The sequence below is a fragment of the Lissotriton vulgaris genome, chromosome 1_2, assembly GCF_964263255.1.
Source record: "Lissotriton vulgaris chromosome 1_2, aLisVul1.2, whole genome shotgun sequence".
Taxonomy (NCBI): domain Eukaryota; kingdom Metazoa; phylum Chordata; class Amphibia; order Caudata; family Salamandridae; genus Lissotriton; species Lissotriton vulgaris.
Window position 1 is genome coordinate 195,006,080 of NC_141686.1, and position 15,041 is coordinate 195,021,120.

Here is a 15,041-nt window from a genome sequence, read left to right on the forward strand (position 1 = left end):
ATATGGGTTCCTTGTGTGTACATAGGAACTACACACTATCCATGACAAAACGGAGATTGGTGCTCCCCTGCCCTTTGATCAGCCAAGATTGTACCTGTGGATCTTTTAGGGGTGCACCTCTGAGGGCTGAAGAGCAAGGGCAGCAGGTCTTGGCAAAGATCTACAGGAACTCCCAAGCCTGGAGACAGCGTGGAAGGTGTGCTGCAAGATCGCTTGTCTTTGTGCGAGGTGGTCTGGCGGGCAATACCGGCTCCAAAGCTTAGTGAATGACCAGGGGCCATGGTGTTGCTGAATGTCTTCAAAGGGGAGGAGAAAAAGAGGTGGCATTTGCCTGAAATTAACGGTCTACATACCCTAGGATACAGAGACGAATTTGAGTGGGCTCCGTTCCCCACAACTTGTCAAAGCTTCCCGTCTGACTGGCTAAATGGATGAAGGTAGAGGATCTATGTTCCACCATCAGCGTAGGGATTTCCTAAGGTGCTCTACAACTAACAATATTTATCTTTTTCTGGAACATCCAGGGAGATTTGACAAACAATTCCTGCTGTTTGACGCTTAGCTCCTCTGGAAATTATCTTTTTCAGCACCACCGTGTAGGAAACTGGCTCTATATATACACTACACCAAAATGAGGTATAGTGTGTATAGAGTCCAGGTGACTCCAGAGGTAGGCAAAGGTTAAAGTTAGATAGAACCTTACTCTCTATTTGTGGTAGAGTGGTCGAGCAGTAAGGCAGTATTAGAGGACAGTGTTACACATTTGATGAAATGAATTCACACCCTCAAGAACTGAACTCTAGACCAATTGTTTTTGTATAGAAAATATACTCACGTTTTATTTTTTAGAACCAAGCAAGCCTGGTACAGGTAAGCATTAAATACTTTACAGTAATAAGTTGCTGAATGTAGAACAGTTTGAAAATGAAAGAGTAATTGTACTTGGTTTGATTTACAGAGGATGCAGTAAGTTGCAATACTTAGCAAATACAGTACATTGAAATTAATAGGCTTTTTCAGTAAATTACAGGTAAGTTACTTTCCACGTTACTTTTCTAACTCGGTGCTGGATACCTAGATTCAGCCCTGGGACATTTCCTGCAAACAGGTAAGTAAATGCGATTTGGTTATTCGTACGATTTTTAAAGAATAGTTTTAGATTTCAAAACTCCACAGTTTTTGGGAGAAAATTGCCAATGTTATCATATAGAGGAAAACAGGTTATTGGTTCAAAGGTAAGTTATCGACTGTGGGAGTTAAGGCCCTTGGATTAGACTCGGGGGTATCCCAGGGTCAGTGATGCACTCTTGTAACACCCTCTGCGGCACTAGGGTGGCCGGGTGCAGCGTGTTGAGGCCCAATGGGGGATAGGGGGCCTCCGGTTGGTGGCTGCTTACGAGCAGGCCACTGGGTTGTAGAAGCAAAGCTCCTAGGGTTTAGGTCAGGGCAAATGGGGAAACAAAGTAGCACAAAAGGTGCACCCTCAGTGGCACTGAGTCGGCCGGGTGCAGAGTGCTGTTTCGACATCGGGCACCCTGTGGTTTCCAACGGAGAACCTCTGGTTTGCAAAAGCACTGCAGCAAGGAGGCGAAGGAAGGACTTCTGGGTGAGACCACCACTTCGAGAGGTAAGTTGGGAGGTTAGAGGTCGGTTAGGCACTGTCGGTTTGGGCACACAAGGCCGTGCAGTGTCGGCTGCAGGGGTACCTTTTGGGGTTGGATCTTCTTATCAGCTCCTGGTCACGGTTAGGAGGGGCCTTCTAGATTTAGACTGCAGGCGTCAACTGGAGGCTTGAGGAAGGTCAGGGGTCGCCGGATCTCGGTTCAGGATTGCCGGGGTGACCTCCTCGTGGTGTTTCTCCACTCGAGCTCGGGCCGGTGCAGAGTGGGCTTGACTCGCGGTTTCTGGCTGCTGCCAGAGGTTAGTGTTGATCAAATCCGGTGTTCACAGGAGAAGCAGTCTTTGGAAGGGAAGGCAGGCAGGCAGGTCCTCCGCGGTTTTTGAGTTTGCTGGCTACAGGACACACCGGGATTTCGCAGGAGCAGGTTTACCGGGAGAAAGGCCTGTAGGGCTGGGCCAAGTCAGTGGGCGTCGTCCTCTTGTTAGCATATCATAGCTCTCCAAGAAACATAACACGTATTTGTAAAGCGCACGTAATAAAAAATGTATTGTTACCCAACTCGATGGTACTCATTTTATCGACCTCAGAAGAATGAAAGACTGAGTTGACCCTCCGGAGTTTGAACCCATGACCATGAGGTCGAACACAGGTCCCTACAGTGGAAGCATTAGTCCAATAAACCACCAGACATGGCTAAACACAATACAAACTTTGTCTCAAGCATAAAAATTACTTGGTAGCCTATCACTCTTCAGCACAAACACAACTAAGCAGCCCTTTTCTTTCTGGGACCTTACACTTCACCATTCTAGCTAGTGAAAGAATCGAAGAAGGTAGATTAATTATGGTTACAAGGTAGCTAGAAGACAGACAAATCACAATGGTAAAAATGTTAACTTGGGATATAGGTAAATACAGTTCAGGAACCTCTGCCCCCTACTCCTGTGCTTGTTTTAAGAACCTAAAACTATAAAAGATAAAGGTTTGCAGCACCGTGATAGGCAAGATTGTTAAAAGCCTATTTCTTTCTGAGTACTGCATGGCAGCCACTAATAACCAACACTACAAAGCATTGAATAGAGGTTTCAGATCATGTCCGATCACCGCCCCAATATCCTTGTATCTACACTTAGGCATTGAATCCCCCTAGCCTGCGGGGATGGATACTGCACCCAACCCTACTGAGATATCTGGTATTAAAAGAGCAACTGTAAAATCCAGATACATTAACACTTACGAACAAACTTACTCTTAGTATCTATGTTAAGAAAATTCACATGGCTTGAAGGAACTTTCTCGCACAGAGAATTGAGAATAATGCTGCCTCTGCTAAAGAAATCTTCAAAATAGTAAGACATTTCTCATGCTCGTGAGTTTTTCGAAACGTTACCAATTTTCTTCCAGGATAAGATCAAAAAGATCTATGACAACTTTGATACCCAACCTGTCTTTCTTGCCGCATATACAACAGCTCACCGCTGGCTGCCTGCATAAACTCAAAAATTTGCGGAAATTTCTGCCTCTACTACCAATCGAGTGTCGAAAAACGGTTGTTCATGCAACAATCACATCCCGACTCGATTATTCTAATGGCCTCTATCTTGGTCTACCCAAATATGCGGTGCAACGCTTACAGATCGTGCAGAATGCGGCTGCGAGATTGATAAAACGTGTCCCTTTCAGGCAGCACATCTCTCCGCATCTGCACGAGCTGCATTGGCTGCCAGTGGCAAGCAGAATTAAGTTCAAAGTGCTTACTCTGGCTTTCAGAGCGCTAAAAGGCACGTGTCCCAATTATTTAAAACTCCGACTCCCCCGCTACCACCAAAAACGAGAGCTGCGCTCAAACTCCCTGCTCAAGCTAATGGTACCGCGCGTGAGGAAAGCTAGACTTGGAGGCAGGTCCTTCTCGGCCGGCACGGCGAAACTTTGGAATACACTGCCCCCTGCCATCCAATCCGCCACGTCAGAAGCCAGCTTTAGGAAACTCCTAAAAACTTGGCTTTTTATGCAATAATCCTGTTCTTTTTCCTGACTTCTCACTCTTGCTGTAGGACTCGCTAGCGCCGGGACACCTCCCCAGAGGTAGCTGTTCGCGCTCAACAAGTTTCTGTATTATTATTATTATTACTCTCTTTCTCAACTGCAAGATCAGCAACATTCAGGATATCAGAGTGGCTTTGGGACGTTTAGGAAATTACAAGCCTTCTTCTAACAGGATAAGATCAAAAAGATCTATGACAACTTTGATACCCAAACTGTACTCTGTCTCAACTGCAAGATCGGCAACATTCAGGATGTCAGAGTAACTTTGGAAGGTTTAGTAAAAAACTGGCCGGGACATATAAGAACTTCCCATGAAATCAATACACTCAGCATCTGCCGAGGGATCTGTGTCTGCTCCCTGATATATACTCCTCTCCTCTTCTGTTCAGTGCTTATCTAGAAAAGAGTTTCAATCTTTCTCTCACCACATCTAAGATTCAGAGAGTTAGCAAGCATACAAATGTGCTACCTCTGCATGAAAAACCCACTGCTGACCCCTTAGAACTCTCTAATTATTGCCCAATTTCTCTTCCCTCTATACTGGCCTAGATAACAGGTATAACGTATTAATCAACAGTTATCCCTTTACCTGCACGAAAAGAATATTCCAGACTTTTCAGAGTCAGATTTTAGGGAAGAGTTCAACATGGAAGCAACTCTTAGCATTCACCAAAGTGATCAGATTGAGTTCATCCTCCTCAAACTTTTAGCAGACTTTGATACAGTCTCACGCCCAATAATTAGGACTCGAAAAATCATAAAATTATTACTAGACTTGCAGGTCTAGTGACTTGAATAATTTGCTCTACCTAAATATAATGTGCTTGACCTGTGAACTGGTCTCAAATTGGGTGTTCCTAGGCAATTTTTTTATTTTATAGTTGCCTTTTTCTTCATTGTCACACATGACAGCACCTTCAAATGTGAGTTCAGCATGTCTGCAGTACAAAAATCTTTTTTTTTTAAATTACATCTTTGCTCCAATTATAATAAGAATCTAACCCACATACAGGATTCACATAACCCCCAACTTGCCGCTTAGTTAACTGATAGCATTGACATCAGGGCAGGCCAGGAATGCTTGTCATTTCATGCTTAAAAACTCACTTTTAATAAAGCTATTACTTAAGCATGATGTGGTAGCGTGCTTTCATTTACAGACAGCACGTTTTCCATTGAGATTACCACAAACTTTCTCAATACCATGCAGTTTTAATGATAAAACGTTATAAGCGTACAGACAATGAGTGGAAACTGGGTTTCAGAAAAAAAATAGCACCTGCACATCAAGTCAAGTTTTCTGATTTGTTTTCATCTCTTCAAAATCCTTGTTTCCATTACACAGTTACAAAAAATGTACAAAATTCTCCAACTTTATAGTCAGGGAAAGACAAGTAGATGCCAACTTTGAGTATAAAACTAGCAGGACATTGTAGGAAGACAAAGGTGGACATTTGACCTCTGTCTCTGCACGCAGATCAAATGTGATAAGATAAAAAGATTTAAAGGCATCTTTATTGCTCATTCCCTTTCTGGATAAACAGAACAGCTGTGATTTGTCCACTGGGCATTAGGCCATAACAATAGCTCACCTTGGTAAAATCAAACTCGCCATAGCGAGTCGATTTTTCGAGGTCCGATTACAGATTTGAAGTTATATCATACGCAGATGACAACCAGCTAATAATATCTACAGCTGAAAACTCTGGGTCCTCCAGAACAAAATGCTGCAAGTGTATAGATCCAAAAACAAGAGTTGATGGACAGAATGCAGAACAATGTCATACATTCTCCCCAGTACAGAGATCTGGGCCTAAATCCATCGTTATTTTTGCTTACCATGCCATTCCAGTTTGAACCCAGCCATATGCAAATCAGTCTTGACCCTGTGCCTCATGGGAACAGTCAGTCTAGCCCGAACTGCCAAGCCAGGTCCTCCCTGGACTGGAAACAAGCATCCTAGGACCAGTTTCAGGCTTTCAGCCCTTATCAGCCAGGATAGCTTGATTCCAGGGCATGGAGGCACGGGACTCACGTCTGAGCATACCCGTCCCACTCGGGGTAACAAATGCAAAACAAGCATTTGCAATGCAATAGGTCTCGCATTAGTAAAGTTAGAGGTATTAGTATTGTAAATGACAAATTTTTTATTTATGTTTTTGTTTTGAAATTAGCGAAATTAATAACTTTGTCATATACAATGCCAATAGTGTTAACTTTTGCAAACGTGACACCGATAGCATTTGTAATGCAATATGTGTTGTATTTACATGACTTAGATGTTTTATATTAAAAATAACAATGGGTTGTATTTTTTTCAATAATTAATACTTAAATAAAAGTTATTGTAATTTATAATGTCAATAGCTTAAACTTTTGCAAATAACTTTTTGGAAGATTATGTTTAGTGTATTTTATTCTGATGAAAATACAAGAACAGAAGCGAAATATTAACTTTTTTTGTGACATTTGTAATAAAGTTTTAAACATTGAGAGAACATATTTGAATCAGTTGTTGTTGAATGGTTGCACAGATTGATGCTGTGGTGGCTCTGAATGATGTTGTGGCGGCGACGAGTGATGCAGTGGCGTTCAGTGATGCTGTGGTAGCGCATAGTGATGTTGTGGTGCCCCTGAGTGATGATGCGATGGATAGTGAGGGCGATAGATAGATAGAGGCAGGGCAAGAGGGCGAGGGATGGAGTCTGGGGCGAGGGATGGAGTGTGGGGCGAGGGAGGGATGGAGTGTGGGGCGAGGGAGGGATGGAGTGCGGGGCGGGGGAGGGATGGAGTGCGGGGCGGGGGAGGGATGGAGTGCGGGGCGGGGGAGGGATGGAGTGCGGGGCGGGGGAGGGATGGAGTGCGGGGCGGGGGAGGGATGGAGTGCGGGGCGGGGGAGGGATGGAGTGCGGGGCGGGGGAGGGATGGAGTGCGGGGCGGGGGAGGGATGGAGTGCGGGGCGGGGGAGGGATGGAGTGCGGGGCGGGGGAGGGATGGAGTGCGGGGCGAGGGAGGGATGGAGTGCGGGGCGAGGGAGGGATGGAGTGCGGGGCGAGGGAGGGATGGAGTGCGGGGCGAGGGAGGGATGGAGTGCGGGGCGAGGGAGGGATGGAGTGCGGGCGAGGGAGGGATGGAGTGCGGGGCGAGGGAGGGATGGAGTGCGGGGCGAGGGAGGGATGGAGTGCGGGGCGGGGGAGGGATGGAGTGCGGGGCGGGGGAGGGATGGAGTGCGGGGAGGGATGGAGGGCGGGGCGGGGGAGGGATGGAGTGCGGGGCGGGGGAGGGATGGAGTGCGGGGCGGGGGAGGGATGGAGTGCGGGGCGGGGGAGGGATGGAGTGCGGGCGGGGGAGGGATGGAGTGCGGGGCGGGGGAGGGATGGAGTGCGGGGCGGGGGAGGGATGGAGTGCGGGCGGGGGAGGGATGGAGTGCGGGGATGAAGTGCGGGGCGGGGGAGGGATGGAGTGCGGGGATGGATGGATGTAGTGCGGGATTGATGGATGGAGTGGGGGGATGGAAGGAGTGGGGGGATGGATGGATGGAGTGGGGGGATGGATGGATGGAGTGGGGGGGTGGATGGATGGAGTGGGGGGGTGGATGGATGGAGTGGGGGGGTGGATGGATGGAGTGGGGGGATGGATGGATGGAGTGGGGGGGGTGGATGGATGGAGTGAGGGGGGTGGATGGATGGAGTGAGGGGGGTGGATGGATGGAGTGAGGGGGGTGGATGGATGGAGTGAGGGGGGTGGATGGATGGAGTGAGGGGGGTGGATGGATGGAGTGAGGGGGGTGGATGGATGGAGTGAGGGGGGTGGATGGATGGAGTGGGGGGGTGGATGGATGGAGTGGGGGGGTGGATGGATGGAGTGGGGGGGTGGATGGATGGAGTGGGGGGTGGATGGATGGAGTGAGGGGGGTGGATGGATGGAGTGAGGGGGGTGGATGGATGGAGTGAGGGGGGTGGATGGATGGAGTGAGGGGGGTGGATGGATGGAGTGAGGGGGGTGGATGGATGGAGTGAGGGGGGTGGATGGATGGAGTGAGGGGGTGGATGGATGGAGTGAGGGGGGTGGATGGATGGAGTGAGGGGGGTGGATGGATGGAGTGAGGGGGTGGATGGATGGAGTGGGGGGGGTGGATGGATGGAGTGGGGGGTGGATGGATGGAGTGGGGGGTGGATGGATGGAGTGGGGGTGGATGGGTGGAGTGAGGGGGTGGATGGGTGGAGTGAGGGGGTGGATGGGTGGAGTGAGGGGGTGGATGGGTGGAGTGAGGGGGTGGATGGATGGAGTGGGGGGGTGGATGGATGGAGTGGGGGGGTGGATGGATGGAGTGGGGGGGTGGATGGATGGAGTGGGGGGGTGGATGGATGGAGTGGGGGGGTGGATGGATGGAGTGAGGGGGTGGATGGATGGAGTGAGGGGGTGGATGGATGGAGTGAGGGGGTGGAGTGAGGGGGTGGATGGGTGGAGTGAGGGGGTGGATGGGTGGAGTGAGGGGGTGGATGGGTGGAGTGAGGGGGTGGATGGGTGGAGTGAGGGGGTGGATGGATGGAGTGAGGGGGTGGATGGATGGAGTGGGGGGGTGGATGGATGGAGTGGGGGGGTGGATGGATGGAGTGGGGGGGTGGATGGATGGAGTGGGGGGGTGGATGGATGGAGTGGGGGGGTGGATGGATGGAGTGGGGGGGTGGATGGATGGTTGGGGGGGTGGATGGATGGTTGGATGGAGTGGGGGGGGTGGTTGGATGGAGTGGGGGGTGGATGGATGGAGTGGGGGGGGTGGTTGGATGGAGTGGGGTGGATGGATGGAGTGGGGTGGATGGAGCGGGGGGTGGATGGGATGGAGTGGGATGGAGTGGGATGGAGTGAGGGCGGGGGAGGGATGGAGTGAGGGCGGGGGAGGGATGGAGTACGGGAGGGGGAGGGATGGAGTGCGGGGCGGGGGAGGGATGGAGTGGGGGGATGGATGGAGTGGGGGATGGATGGATGGAGTGGGGGGATGGATGGATGGAGTGGGGGGATGGATGGATGGAGTGGGGGGATGGATGGATGGAGTGGGGGGATAGATGGAAGGAGTGGGGGGATAGATGGAAGGAGTGGGGGGATAGATGGAAGGAGTGGGGGGATAGATGGAAGGAGTGGGGGGATAGATGGAAGGAGTGGGGGGATAGATGGAAGGAGTGGGGGGATAGATGGAAGGAGTGGGGGGATAGATGGAAGGAGTGGGGGGATAGATGGAAGGAGTGGGGGGATGGATGGAAGGAGTGGGGGGATAGATGTAAGGGGTGGGGGGATAGATGGAAGGGGTGGGGGGATAGATGGAAGGAGTGGGGGGATAGATGGATGGAGTGGGGGGATAGATGGATGGAGTGGGGGGGTGGATGGATTGAGTGGGGGGGGTGGATGGATTGAGTGGGGGGGTAGATGGATTGAGTGGGGGGGTGGATGGATGGAGTGAGGGGGTGGATGGATGGAGTGGGGGGTGAATGGATGGAGTGGGGGAGCCGAAGGCAAGAAAACAAGGGCAATCGGTGGAGCAGAAGGCAAGACGAGACCTGTTGTAGTACAAATGCTTGTTTTCAAGAGGCCCATAAAGCATTTTCACCCTAATAGAGGCCACACCCCTTTGTTTGGATGAGGGGTGTCTAAAGAAAGGTCCGCTGCCGCTGTTAAAGGAAGGGTTGCTGTGATTAAAATAGTTTTAATTTGTACAAGTTAATTTGTCCTTCGGGGTGCAGGTGCTGGGAATGTCAAAGGATTGAGGCCTAGCATAAAAAAGAAACCAACAACCAGGTCATCACACATGATGGAGTTGGAGTCAATAATCGAATAAAGAAAAAATCTGGAATTGAGAAACAAATATGTTTTGTGCAGGATGGACACAGAAGATGTCATTTGTGGCACAGTGGATTTCGTGCATGGCGCTTTTGATTCAGAGGGGGTGATGCTCTTGCCTATCCTAAGTGGAACACTTATTTGAGTTTGACCTCGGGGATTTTGATAAAAAGAGCTTTCCTAATGATCAAGATGAGCGAGTTGAGAAAATTTAGCGAGAGCACCAAGTCAGAGCCGAGCCATGGATCAAACTTGGATCTAAAAAGGCAAACCATGAGCCAAGCCACCAAAAGATTTGGCATGTACATGACATGTATACGATATGGTAACTGTCAACTTTTAAGTTTTTAGCTGAACACGTGTTTTCCCTTGGTGCATTAGATGAAAGCACCGATTTGACTTCTGTTAAAATGAACAGTATTTAAAAGTGAACTCTACTGCACCACCAATGCTCTGACGAGTCGACACTGCCTTCGGGTGCCTCGAGGTGCCAGTTTATCATGGGCACTGTTCAGAAAGCCAATATTGTCAGTGTGCGAGTAGCTACACGGTCTATTCAACTTTAAGTAGGCGAAGCTTTATATACAGACCACATCCAGACCAGACTGAGGGTGCGCTCAGATCAGACACTGAAAGTGAAGCACTGTAAAGTAAAGGGATTTCCATAGGTTCCCAAAATTCGGAGAAAGGGAAGCAGGTTTTGAGTCCAGGTTCATTGGTTACACACTGCAATTCAGCCACTGGATGAATGCCTCCAGCTTTCTTGCTTTCGTACCAAATGCAAATCGCTGTGCTCAATTACTGCAATACTAAATAAACGAGCACGATATTTTTAGTACATGTACATAACACTTTTATTAAATCCGACATTTTAATATTATTATTATTATTAAATTTATAAAGCGCCTGGTTACACTAACTAGTGTGTCCCCGCGCTATATCTAGCCCATATTGACTTATTCCGCCAAGGTATTTAGCGGCAGATCAGATGTCCTTTGGGAACAGAAAGGTTTTTAACTCTTTGCGGAAGGCCGGCATATATAAAATGTCTTCGTGAAAAAGTCCCAACATTAAGCGCAAGGGAAGGTTAGAGATCTTACCCTACACACCCTGCCTCCCCACAAAAAATAAATTAAGCTTATTAAGGTGATTTTCACAGGAAAGTCTATGCTTGATTACTGTAAGAAAGATTAATAAGTGTCGGAGAGAGGGGGCGCGAGGTGGCTGTACAGCAATGTACTTTTCTGTTCCAAGGGCATGTGATATTTATAACAGAGGGCTGCAATAACTGCCATTACTAACTGTCAAAGCACGCAAAAACAGCGACCCCTACATTCCCAGCTTCACTAGAACTCCATGGAGAGTGTTGACCGTCTTCTCACAAACCCACACTAATTTCTTAATGGTGGGACCCATGAAATCGGCCACCCACACCAAAGGAGATATCTGCCGCTTGGCTGCACTTTACTTTGTTAAAAGCAAACTATAAGTGCACAGGCCTAAGGCTTTAGAGGCCTGCCACATGCGCTGATGATTGTCAGGGTTTCTAAACACAAAATCTGCCTACCTAGTCTTGTTTCTACCTCATTTATGTCACATCCACCACCGGCAAAAAGGAAGCTGCCAGTTGAATATTCGCATTATGGGTGAGATCTCTCCACCCTTTCACGAGGCTATGTGCACGACCCCTCGTTTCTCACTGCTAATTATTCTGCCTGAATCTTCCCAAATGAGTGCTTTGAGGCGACCTTATCTTTTGCATTAACTTCTACACTAAAAAACATCACAACATATTGAGGCGAGATAAAAAAGGACAAACATAACATGAGGTTGAAAGTCGCAGAGCAAATGGCCAGAGATACCGCCACATTACTCGCTGAAAGTCACTTTTTATCCCTTCATCACGGTGAAAAGCTGAGTCACACCATGGGTACGCCAAGCTGTGACCTCCCAGTTGTGCACTGGGTGTTATAGCGAGAGTCCACAGAGGGCAGAGGCCTGGCAGACAGGAGCCACACAAACTGTGGAGTACTGCGTACCAAAATGGAGATGGGCTTCAGATTCGAATCACGGCTTCTCCTAAACACTCCGTGATTCTTGGCAAACCAGTTACTCTACATCAGCACATAAGAAGAAAAAAAAAGACAACATGCATAAGCTAAGCTGGATCTGTTATAAAGCCAACTAATGCCATTGTGCCACGAGTTCATGCAATTAATCTAAACTTGCAAAAGAAATGTAAGTCAGCTAAATAAAAAACCCGGAGTGGAGCAGCTCTGCACACCGGGACCTTTACAACTTGGCAGCTGAGCGGGCTATGCACTGGGTGTTGTAGCGAGTGTCCACGGAGGGCAGAGGCCTGGCAGACAGGAGCCACACAAACTGTGGAGTACTGCGTACCAAAATGGAGATGGGCTTCAGATTCGAATCACGGCTTCTCCTAAACACTCCGTGATTCTGGGCAAACCAGTTACTCTGCATCAGCACATATGAAAAAAAAAAAAAAGACAACATGCGTAAGCTAATCTGGATCTGTTATAAAGCCAACTAGTGCCATTGGGCCATGAGTTCATGCTATTAATATAAACTTGCAAAAGAAATGTAAGTCAGCTAAATAAAAACGGGAAAAAACGAGTCTAATAGGGGCAGAAAGGCACAAAAAAACGAGCCTAACAGGGGCAGAAAAAACGCGCCTGCGAAATAAAAGTAAATAAACGCGGCCGTGAAATGAAACCCTTAGATGCAGCAGGGGGCGGAGCGGATCCCTTTGAAGTGAAGCTGCTGGCGGCACCACGCTGGGGAAGCAACAGATGGCTGGCTTTGATGTGGGGATGCCAGGCAGGCAGGCAGGCGGATAGAAGCGTGTGCACGGGACACATGCACTTCTGGAAATTCGCATTTTTGAGAGCTTAGTTTAGCTCTTAGTTTCGCCCCAATAGTCTCGTCCTATCCATTCCTTGCGGAATGAATAGGACAAGACCTAAACAACAGTTGATGGACAGAATGCAGAACAATGTCATACATTCACCCCAGTACAGAGATCTGGGCCTAAATACATCGTTGTTTTGCTCACCATGCCATTCCAGTTTGAACCCAGCCATATGCAAATCAGTCTTGACTCTGTGCCCCATGTGAACAGCTCGAACTGCCAAGCCAGGTCCTCCCTGGACCTGTGGCATTTTGGAGGAGACAGAACTGTCTGAAATTAAATTGAGATAACACCAAGCTTTTACGGTTTGATAGTGCCCCCATTATCTGGGAAAATGAATGGGAGCCACCTGAGCTTTGCACTGCCACTACCTTAAAAAAGGTAGCCCCCCTTCCCGGCATTTCACTGTATGACCATAACACACGGATGTCCAAAATAGGCCTCGACAAATGAATGCATTTTTATCTTTACCTTATGGGAAGCGTCAGCGAGTTTGCCACACTGGAGTTTTCCACTGATTCAGCGTAGGAATGGATTTTCAAATGTGAAAACCCCTAGATATCTGTCTACAGCATTTGCTCTCTATGGTTCCTACTGCATTCCCTGGAGGGCACAGGGTGTTTGATGAAGCAGACAGTGAGGTCACCTGTGTGGTGACTTTCTGCTATCAGAATTGCTGAGGACTGCTTGAGTGCCTGTGGTGAATCAACCTTATTGGACAGCGGCCCTACAAAAAATGTGTATGTGCTTGGCGTCGGAGGTCAGTCTGGTTTCTAGGGCGTTAATAAGGAGTTTGAAAACAGCGTGTATCCGATAGAAATAGTTTGTACGGCAGTGGTAATGTGGGGGGGGGGGGGGTGGGGGGGGGGGCCTTTGTAAACTGCTCCGAGCAGTACGTTTTCATTCTATTTCTGAAAGATGTTTGCCTCCCTACGCTGTGTAGCGTTGACAGTACTCACTTACTATCTCTAGTCTTACTTTTGGGGTCCTGAATGACATATTTGTAATTAGCATTGCTTTCCCACAAAACCTAATTCGTGCCCCCTGAAATTGGGGGCCTCAGCCTGTCCTCAGCAGCACCGTGCGCGAGTCGGCAGGAATGCGTCTCCCCAGAAGGGGGGAGGTCATTGGAGAGGTCTGGGTTTGGAAAGGACAGTCCAATTCCTAAGAATAAAAGTCAGCTTTTGGGAGTAAAAGAAGGTGGCCACTGGTTAAAGGAGGATGATTCTGTTGTACCTGGTTCCAAACACGTACCGTGTCAAACCAGATTATTTCCAATGCCAAGTGTTTTCGAGTATATGAACGAATGTTGCTTTGAACGCAGACCATACCTGACAGTATGGATTATGATCTTGTTTTTTAAAACGCCACCCACCTGTTCCCTACATGCAGACACCACACAGCTCCCGGGATCACGGCAAGGGTTTCAGCGGCTGACCCTCTAAAAGCCGAAGGACGCTGGTTTTGCACAGATCCGTAAAGGCCTCCCCAATTCTGGGACTAAATTACCAGACATAGAAAACAGACTAAAAGAGACTCGGAAATAGAAACAGGGTAGCCTATGGAATACGAGTAAAACACACAGTAGATTGACATTTTAAACTCTCAAGGCTAGTGAAAAGTCCTCTCTTAAAGAAGCGCCAAAAAAAAAACGGACGGATATGCTGCAGCTGAGAGCAGTGACAAAACTACCAAAGCGAGCGAAAACTGGAGCGGGCCTTGAAAATGAAATCGTTTAAAGTGATGACGTGAGCATATTGCGCAAAACATTTTTAATTTACATATTAAATGGAGAAACCTACTTTTTTGGTATTAATGTAGGTTTGCACCTGAAAGCCAAATGAAGATTGTTATTCTTGATATTACATTGATGTGGTTATGTGGAGGTTATTGCCATCATAAAGGGTATTTTGGTGGGTGTTGTAGTGTCCTGCTGGACACGTTCTATGCTCAGCTTCCTGTTGTACCCACTCTGAACACCCACCCATCACAGCCGTCACTAGGCAGCTGACCCTGCTAATAAAAGGGTCAGGGAGCACAGTGCCCATTACTGTCAGTGTGGTCATTTATTCAGCATGTGGGCCTAGGGCCCAAGATACCACAATGACTGCGAGTGCCGGTCGGACCCTGCACTTTCTAATCCTGATAAGGAGAATGTTAACCCACGTCTAGGGTACCCCCTACACCCGTCACCAGCATAACAGCTAATCACAGCCGTGCCAAGAGGAAGTGCCACTGCCATAGGGTGACCGGATTCTCAAAACAAACAAGCATTGGAAATGCAAGAGGGCTCGCATTAGGAAAGTTTGAGCTATTGGTCTTATAAATGATTTTTTTGTTATTTATGTGTTATATTTTAAAATAGCTAAATTAATAGCTTTGTCATTTACAATGCCAATAGTTATAACTTTTGCAAATGTGTCACCTATAGCATTTGTAATGCAACATGTTTTGTATTTACGTGACTTAGATGTATTGATATTACTAATAACAATGGCTTTTAATTTTTTTAAATAATTAATACTTAAATAATTTATTTAATTTGTAATGGCAATAGCTTAAACTTTTGTAAATAACTTTTGTGATGATTATGTTCAGTGTTTTTATTGT

The 15,041-nt window shown here is 47.8% G+C and overlaps 1 protein-coding gene across 1 annotated transcript in view; it reads right to left on the reverse strand.

Moving 5' to 3' along the window:
• Positions 1-14,036, reverse strand: part of PNLDC1 (PARN like ribonuclease domain containing exonuclease 1) — a 338,277-nt gene extending 324,241 nt beyond the window's left edge. The window contains exon 1 of the mRNA XM_086953672.1: positions 13,807-14,036. The gene's annotated coding sequence lies outside the window, so the exon portion shown is untranslated. The remainder of the gene's footprint in view (positions 1-13,806) is intronic.
• Between the last annotated feature and the right edge of the window lie 1,005 nt (positions 14,037-15,041).